This window comes from Anas platyrhynchos, chromosome 2 (genome assembly GCF_047663525.1).
Source record: "Anas platyrhynchos isolate ZD024472 breed Pekin duck chromosome 2, IASCAAS_PekinDuck_T2T, whole genome shotgun sequence".
NCBI lineage: Eukaryota > Metazoa > Chordata > Aves > Anseriformes > Anatidae > Anas > Anas platyrhynchos.
Window position 1 is genome coordinate 5,706,733 of NC_092588.1, and position 9,805 is coordinate 5,716,537.

The window sequence follows — 9,805 nt, forward strand, 5'->3', positions numbered from 1 at the left end:
ACACAGTATGAATTCTCTGTTGATTTATATGACATCAGCCATTACTTTCACAGTCATTAAGGAGATGAGAGTGAAGACACACACAGCCCTTACACTGGGGCCTTAGAAGTTTGGGTCCTTTGACAGTACGCCTAAAAACCTGTATTTGAAGCACACAGATTTAAAACAAAATGTTCAAGCAGGTTGAGGAAATTTTTGATACTTCCACTCTAATTTAATGTTTATAAGTGAAACCTTTACTTTCCTAATGCCACATCTTGCTTCCTGATGAGAGACAGAATTTAAGCCCTTATGCATAATTCCCCCACCCCATTCAGTTTCAGTCAAGATGCTTTTGGCAAGCCCTTAGAGGATTCTTAAATTTAACTCAGTCCACATCCATGGTGTGAAATCTTTTCCTTCAGCAGCTGCTGCTGCAGTGGACCTTCTTCCCGGACACCTTGGGACAACATCCTCAGAGCTGTGAGGATGGTTTACATGATGTTTTGATCTCCTGAGTAGGCTTGTGAGAGCCAGGATGCAAATGTCAGCATTCTCAGCCTAGTTCCATGTCACTACAGCCTCAGAGATAAGACTGGACATCTTTACAACTGTTTTTCAATTGCTGTCAGCAGCAATCATCTGGATAGTCAAATCTACCCTGTCCGGGGAATTTTCAAGCTTACACACACATACTTATCTGTATACAAGCATATATACAAGAATATATGTGGAAAAAAAACACCTATATATTAAGCAAAATAGCTTCATTGAATTAATATAGGCACATTTAGAGGCACCGGGAATGGGGAAATATTCACTATAATTGCTCCTCACTACAGATTCATTTTATGAAGATAAGGAGATTGAAATAAACTACTTTTGTAAAGAGGCTATTCACTGGGAGCAAAAGAGCTAATTTTGTCATACAAGTAGCTGTCTCATCACTAGACTTTCTGTCTTTTCTGTATAGATTTATTCATTTTATTTTTTTTTTCTATGTATATGGCAAATACAGTGAAAACTAGTTATCTATGGCATTTATTGAAGTACAGACATTCAAGAACTAGTATAGACAAATGAGAAGAAACAGAAAAGTGAGCTGATAGAATAAAACTGTTCAAAGAAAGAGGAATGAACAGCATTAGGGCCACAGGGACTGGAGCAATGCATGACTGGGGAACCCCCTTCTTAGATTTGTGCTGTACCTTCTTCTGTTCTCAATTTGAGCACAAATTAAGACAATTCCCAGAAACTGAATCATGGCCTGGCCATCACCACCACAGGAGTACAACTTCCTCAGATGTATGTAACATCTTTAGGCACTTTTCTTCCACTTCCATGAAGACTGAGCTGGATTTTCAAGGTTAACAACCTGGTCATCAACTGAATTTGATCCTTTATTTACTTGATACCCCCTAACATTCCCAAATGGGTAAATGTAGATTCCTGAATGAATCAGTCCAATGGCTATATCACTCTTCACTGGCCCTCAGTTGTTGTGTAGGAGGTCACTAACTCCAGGCTCCTTCCAAGCCCAGACTACATTTCAGTCATGAAATGATGTAAGGTTTAATCTAGAAAATTATTTAACAGTTGAATCCTGAAGTGTGCTGAGCTCTCAGCTGGATTCAGCAGTTAAAATGTGTTTTAACAGGAGGCTCAATGCAAGTCCTCAATTCAACAGCATCTTACTGACATTAAATGTGTGTTTTAGTTGTTCACTTGACTGAGGGAGATCCAGGCCTGAATTCACCTCCATACTTTGGGTTCTCGTTAGAATTTGAAGTCCAGTTTTTACAAGTGCTTGCATATCTTATCAATCAGGTGAAAAATAATTGCATAAGGAGCTTTCACTGATAGCTCAGCTGATTTAAGGTTTTGAACTTGGCAGGAAAATGAAGGTTGGAATAGTCACCCTGATCAGCTCCAGGAATTTAACAAATTTATCTTAGTCTCATGTGGTGTAAATGCCTGAAGTAACTAGGAAAATAAAACTAACATTCACACTTTTAAGGAAAAGGTACAGCATTGAAGAGGCTTTCAGGGTAGGGCATAACTGCATTATCTGAGCATTCCCTAGGCTCCCAACCTTAGATGCTATCGCGCTGGGGAAACTTGGTGTGCTAGCTCTAAGGAACACCACGGAGCGTGGAGTGGAGTGGAGACACCATGGCTAGGCTCTGTAATCAGGTGGGGCCTCGATTGTTCTTGTGCACAAAGCTGCACTGTTTGCCACCCTAAGCCAAAGACCTGTCATGTTTTGACAAATGCTGTACCCTAGTGTTCTTTTTGCTCATTATAATATCATTATAATACCAAAACACACCTCCATCCCAAAAGCTACCCGCCTCCAAGGTGCGACCACCCCTCACTGAGCATGCGCTCTGAATTTCTCGGAGTCTATTACTTTAAACGGAGACGGGAAAACTTTACACCAATCATAACTAAGATATGCTTGACTAGAGCCACTCAAGCTCCACCTAAACGATAGAAAATAATATAAATTGGCCCAAGAGAGAGGGGATGTTAGGGAAGATACCATCGTCAGGGGAGATACCATCCCGAGGACATACAACATCCTTAGGACCTCCTGACTCCTGGGATCAGTCGACGGGCTGAGCCTCTCTTCCCCCCCCCATTGGGACGCCTTTGGGTGAGATCTGAATATTTGCTTATAAATCTCTATAGAGTCTTTAATCCTTTTAACGTGTTTATTTCTAGGCTGCGCACCTGTAACACCTGTAGCACCTGTAACACCTGTGACACCTATAACATCTATAACATCTGTAACACATAACATCTATAACATCTATAACATCTGTAACACCTACAACACCTGTATAACATCTGTAACACCTATAACACCTGTGTATTTCATGCATACTAGCTTGCTTTTGCAGATAGTCACTATCACCGGCAATCCAAAAGAACCTGATTATCTGTTGCTGTAATAAACCATACTTGATTGCATTGTGGTAGTTCTCATTAATGCAACTAGGGTGAGGGTGGTTATCCGTGATAGTTCAGTGTTCTGAATCTAACCAGACCCCCAGACGGTTAATGCATTGTTGGTGAATGTCTGAACGGACCCCCAGGTGGTTAATACGTTTTTGGTGAATGTCCGAACGGACCCCCAGTTTTGGTGAATGTCCGACTGGTTCAGTACTCTGAATCCAACCGGGCCCGTAACGGTTAATCAGCTACACCCCTTTAACGCGACATCTCAGTGTTCTCTGAGATACGGGAGCCCTTTGTGTTTGTGAATGTGTGTGTGTGTGTATGTGGCTTTTAGTAAAATCCACAGAGAAGGTGTCCAGTTCACTCTGCCAATTTTAAAAGGAATCTCATGCCCTACATTTCTACGGATTGAATTTAAACTAAAAAACAGATTGAATTTTATTTCCTTGAGAAATTGGGCAGCTGCTGTAGACAAAGGAATGACACAACTCTTGTGCCTCCAAACTAATAAGTAACATACAATCCTTCCAAATGAGCAGAAATATAGTGCCCTCAAAGCTCTATCTTCTTTTTTTTTCTTTTTTTTTTTTTTTTTTTTTCTTCTCTAGAACATGAAAGGTAGATGTTTTACTATTAGCTACTCTTATTTCCATAGTATCCATGCATGCAACTCTCATTGAGGAAGAATGGAGATCTGAGGCATCTAGAGAAAGAATATGACCTAAAGAATTGGAGACTACTTGGTGCCAATGTTCATTTACTGCTGAAACTGAGGAGTTGATAAAATTAAAGAAAATTGTGTGCTCAGTCATCACAGTTAGACTACATTTTGCTGATGCTTTCTGGAGAGATTTTGTACTGTTTGTAGATATTTAAACATTTACTCGGTATGAGGCACCACACAACATGTTACCATACTGCCATACTGCATCAGTAATTATTTGTTCTGATTATGTTTGAGTGGAGATGGAGGGACTGCTAGACTACACATTAACAAGCAATATTTACTCCCCTATTGGTGCTGAAAAATTGCATGAAGGGAAACTGAAAAAGCAAATAACCACCTCTTGTGCTTGCTATTGAGAATATGGTTGTAGTTAGAGACAGCTCAGCAGTTAGGCTCCTTAAAGAAAAACCCTTTTCTTGATTTTGCTTAGGAAAGGTCATCTGGTTCTGGTTTTCTCTTTGGACAAATCTAAACAAACAAACAAACAAACAAACACCAAACTCAAAACAAAAACAAATGCAAAAACTCAACAAAAGCTAGGCCATGTTGCTTCTTACTGTTTTTGAATTGTATTCGTTACCAAGGGGTCTAGAAATCACACTGGTGTGGATCCTTTGGGTTATGTTTGAAGACGGAATTTGTGCATATTTTTACATTTTTGCTCAAAGATGCATCCTCTTGAGTTGAATGATGCTATGCAGTGATAATACAAGGTTATCCTGCTCGAGGAATCAGTAGATCTTTAGAATTCTATATGTTGGAATTTAGTCATATCTTGAGAATGTCACTGCATCATATTTATGGAAGATTACTTACAAAGTAAAAGTGCTTAACGGGCAATGTGAAAAGGAGAGAAGCTGAAGATGTGACCCCGCCCTAACTGATAGTTCTTGGATGACTAAATAGAGGAATACACTTGTGGTCACAAAGACCAAACAATATATACATATTCCTTTGCTTAGTCGTAATGCACGATGTGAAAGCTGTTTTATACAGGGGACTTTTTTCATGCAAGCTCTTGGTAGAACAGTGATATTTTGGGTGAAGCATTTTGATAATTTTGATATGGGTTGGTAGCCTCTCTTTTCATTGTCAGCACTATTTTCTTGTGTATAAAATGCTTGCCATGCAGCTGCAACAAAATCAATTTGTAAATGTTGTTTTCTGTTAAGATAAATAAATCTGTAGGACTTACTGGAAAAGCCAAGGACTTGGCATATTTCTAAACTCTTAGGCCCAAGAACAGAATTCTGATTACTTACACCATCACACTCCTAAATAACCAAATCAGAATTCAGTTTGCTGTCACCAAAGCCATATCAATCAGACAGTGCAATTATGTGCTATTATTATGTGCTCAGTTAGAATAATTATGTATGGGACTAATTCCAGGTTAACAGCCAAGGCTAGATTTTGTTTATTTGCTTGTAAAGCTTCTATCACATTTCAGACATGGTATAAATATGAACCACAACAAAGCCTTACAGTAAAAGAGCCTTGTGTAAATTGAAAGTGATATGACTGCTACAGTATTTGGTTGTTCAAGAGGTTCAATATGTCTACAGAAAAATGAAAAAAAAAAAAAAAGAAAGAAAGAAAAAAAAAAACAAACAAAAACAGTGAAATGGACTTTAAGCACTTAGAGTACTTTCTTATAAAGCTGTAGTATCCACAGGACTATTAATTCACAGGAGGATGCCAAAAGCACAAAATTATGATGTGTCAGTTTATCTGCCTGGCAAACAGCTGTGTGCTCTGTTCAGAGTCCTTGCTACACACAGATTTCTGTGACTGAACCAACAGCAAACAAAGACCATCAGGAGCAAAAGCATGTGAATCTATTAACAAGTGAAGGGAGGTGCTTGGAGCAACAACAAGAGAACATTTGTGTATGCAAACTGGTGAATGCAATTTCCTGAAAAATTAAGAGAAAGGAAGAACAGAAAGTGATCTGAAATGCTAGGAGATATATAGATTAACAGGAAGAAATATGCAAGTGATCTCATACTAATTTTAGAAGATTTAATATGATATATAGGATCTATTTCTAGCCTCCCAGGAGAGTGGCTTGAATTTCAAATGTGCTTCAGTGATGTCTCTGGCCAAACCAGACTCTGGAATATTAAACTGATGAGTTACTATTTGCATAACTGTACATATTCTAAATGCCTCTCAAAGCACGCAAACAAACAAAAAAACATACCCCTCAAAAAAAGCAAACAAGCAAGCAAAGGAAAATCAAAACCCACCAAACAAAAACCCCCACACCAGAACACCAAAATTCATCTGAATTGTTCGTTCTCCAGTTCTCCCTTCTTTCACGGCAGCCCAACCAAAGAAGCCTTTTAGTTCATCTGACACTATCATTACTGAATTATCAGTACTCAGCTCAACCTCTGAATTATTTTCTCCTTTCTCAGAACTTGCTATGCATTTTCACTCAATTATTCTCAACCCATTCCTACCTACTTCTTCACATATTGTATGTTTCTGTATCTGAACTCTCTTTCTGTGTTGTTGCTTTCTCTACTAAGGAAAGTTCTGTATTTATCGAATTTGGTGATTCTTTTCTCCCTATATTTCCTGAGCAATGGTTGGACTTATACTAGTCTTAACTCTTTGAACGGAATGCTGCTAGTATGCTCTATGAACTACAGTTCATCCATTCTTCCATTTTATCTGGATCCAGCTGGGAAGCAGTTATTAAGTTACTTTAAATGGCACATACTCTGTAGGCAGAGTCAGAGAGCAGGTCCTGAGCAATCCCGATACTCTTTCAAACAAGGAAAAATACAATGAGAATTCTAATATAAAATCGGATTTATTTTTTTTTAATTTTTTTTTGTGTGTGTAAGGTGTTAGCATTGCCCATCCTTTCTTATTCTAATCTTACTATTCTAATCTTACTAGCATTCCTCAGAAAAATCTCAGAGGTGATGGGATATAGCTTCGCTGTACAGGTAAGCTTCAACTCACACAAAAAAGTCAAGCACCAGCCTGATGATAGTGAGAAATTCCAGCTAAACTAGGAATTCATTGGGGGATCTGCTGACTGAAACCTGAACACTACTTTGCTGTGCACAACTAAGATGGCAATCTATCTAATTCACAGTACAGAAGACAGTAATCAGCTAAAATGACTGAAATTTCTCCAAAAGCTTTCTGTTATTCCCCTAGAGTCAAATTTTCTTAGCATATCCTCAGAAATCACCTAGTATTCTGTATATATAAATTCAAAATTTAAATTCCTTTTCATGTCTGTCTTGCTGTAATTTTGCTGCAGTTTCAGACAACGTGTCTGAAGTGTGTACAGTGCTACCAGAGGCAAACAAAGTATGCTACACATGTGCTACACAAGAATAAACAGGCTGAATAAACAGGCTGCCCTCCAGTTTCTTCAGAAAATGACAGGTCTTCTGCAGATACAACAAAGAATCCTACAGGAAACATGGGACCTCTGGAACAGCAGCTTGAGGGTGTCTCAAATGTCAGTAACACCTATGGTTGGGCAACTAAATCAAAACCCAAAGCTCTGTTCCTGCAGGAAACATTGTATAAAATTCAGATGTCTAAGAGTAGGTGATGTCAAATGGTAATTTATGACTATGGTAGGTATCTCAGATGTCTGCATGAGAGTAGTAAATATGGTATATGTCCTAGAGGAGAGCTGTTCCCTTCTGAAAGAGCAAATGGAAGGCAGCTGAGATTCATAGGTGGTACTACACAAGCTTTGGTGAAGGTATATCTTAACATATCTGTTAGGTATTCAGTTCTCTTGCACACACTGACAGGCAGTAAATTTAAATACAGATTTCTTTCTCTTGATCAGATTTTTCCACAGTTTCAACTGAAATCTACCTATCCGTGAAGCCATGCTTGAAGACTTCAAGTAAAGGGAAAATCATATCCTTCAGGTCGCTCCCAGCTCACATTCCACCCCAATCCAGCCTGCCCTCATAGATATATTCCAAGATTTAAATTAGGCAATTAGCTGCATTAATTTAATTAATGCAGTCATCTTGAACTTCCAGGGGTACACAGAGCTAAGAAACTCTTACAAACGTAGACAGCCTATCAATAAAAAGCATCTCTCCCTCTCTCCATCTATATTAAATGTTTACATATGTACAGACATATATATCTCAGTGTCCTTGTTTGCAGATTAGTTATTACCAGTTCTGGAGGCATCCTGGATTTTAACAACATTAAATGAATACTGTACTTTTCAGAAAAATAACCCTTAGCTAGGATACCTATATAGGTACTGCAATGACAGACGATGTTGGCACACACATATAACACCCTTAGTCTTTCTGTATCAGCCTGTTATTTACCAGGAACTCTAAGCAAACTGTCACATTTTCAGGCAGATCATGCTCTGCACATACTCCTTCTAACCTGTCTCTCTGTGGTCTTCCTGCAATCATTACTCTACCCATCAATCACATTCATGGTCAAGATAAATGCCCTTCTCAGTGGCCTGGGAGTACTCTAATATTTGTCACTGAGAGATTGCAAGAAACTTTTTTTTTTCTTTTTTTTTTTTTTTCTGTCAAAGCGTAGTGTGAAACATAGTTACATACAACAGCTGTGATGAAAATATTTGAATTACTTTGTCCTTTCTTTCTATCAAAAATACAAAGAAGTTACTGCTGTCTTGTTCAGGTGGGTTTGTGATTGAGAAGCCATAAAGCAGAACTGGAGAATGTACACCAAGGAAAAAAGTAAACCAAACCAAACAGCCAACCAACCAACGAAAACAACAACAAAACAACAACAACAACAACCAAACAAAACCCAGCAATCTTCTTTCCTCTATTATTAAAGATAATCCCCACACCTCCATGCCACCTCCTTTCTTTGCTTTCCTGAGCTGGTTAGAAAAAAACAGTTATCCAGGATGGCACTGAATGCCAATGAGAAGAAAAAAGGTTTCCAAGGAAAAAGGAATGCAAGGATTTTATCCAATCTTCAGCAGGATTCCTAGAGGCTGATAGGACTGCACAAACGTGGGGACATGGGGACTATTCTGAAGAGAGACAAAAAATAAAAAAGCAAGACTCCATCTGCAACATGAAATATGTTATCTAAAAGCAAAGTTTTGGAGATGTTTGACAACTACTGCTGAGACCTCTGTTGTCTTTTTTGTTTGTTTGCATGTTTGTCTGCATGTTTGTTTGTTTGTTTTTCCCTTGGCTTGTTTGTGAAGCTATCAACAGAGTTATCTGAGGAAGAGGTATGCAGCCAGAAACACATACAGCACTCCAGCAGTGATGACAACGATGACACATTTCAGAAGTGGTGTATCAGATCACAGTTACACCAGCAGAGGGGTTTAACTCCTTGGGTTTGTCTTTTCTTTGGATTTAGAATCAGAGAATCATTCAGGATGGAAGGGGCCTCAGGAGGTCTCTAGTCCAACCACCTACTCGAAGCAGGACCAGCTTTGAATTCAGACCAGGTTGCTCAGGACCATCTCCATTCGTGTCCTGTAAACCTCCAAGGGTGGGGACCCCATCCTCTCTAGACAGCAAGTTTCAGCACTTAATTATCTTCATTGGAAAAGCTGTTTGCTTCCATCATCTCTGAGCCTCCTCTGGCTTGATTTATGACAATTCTCTCTTGTTCTTATCTCAGTAAAGAGGATCTCTCTTCTCCATAACTCCCATGTAGGGAGTTAGATCCCCCAAAACCATTTCTTCTGTAAGTTCTATAAAGTTTTTAATGCTTTCAGAGCACCTGGTCTCTTGCAGCTGAGATGTAATGCTGTCCATGTCACAAGGACTCTACTGCAGTTACTAATACAGCATGAAAAAACAAAAGAATATAAATTACATTACAACTAATCATGTCTAGACAGATATAGAGCAAATGCTCAGACCTGTAGAAGTGGTTGAGGTGTTTTCTGAGAAAAGACAGGGTCTTCTGATGCTTTTTGGAGAGTAAACCCATGAAAACCCAACCTATAGATAACAGAGGTGGAATTCAGTTGTAGAGTCAGACACATTTAGGTGGCTACAATATAAAGAGCTACACCAGAAACATTTGTGAACATTTAGTGACTAAGAATACAAATCCTGCTGCCAATCCTGTAGATGCTATGAAGATTGACTACAGGGAAATGAGAATGATGTTGGG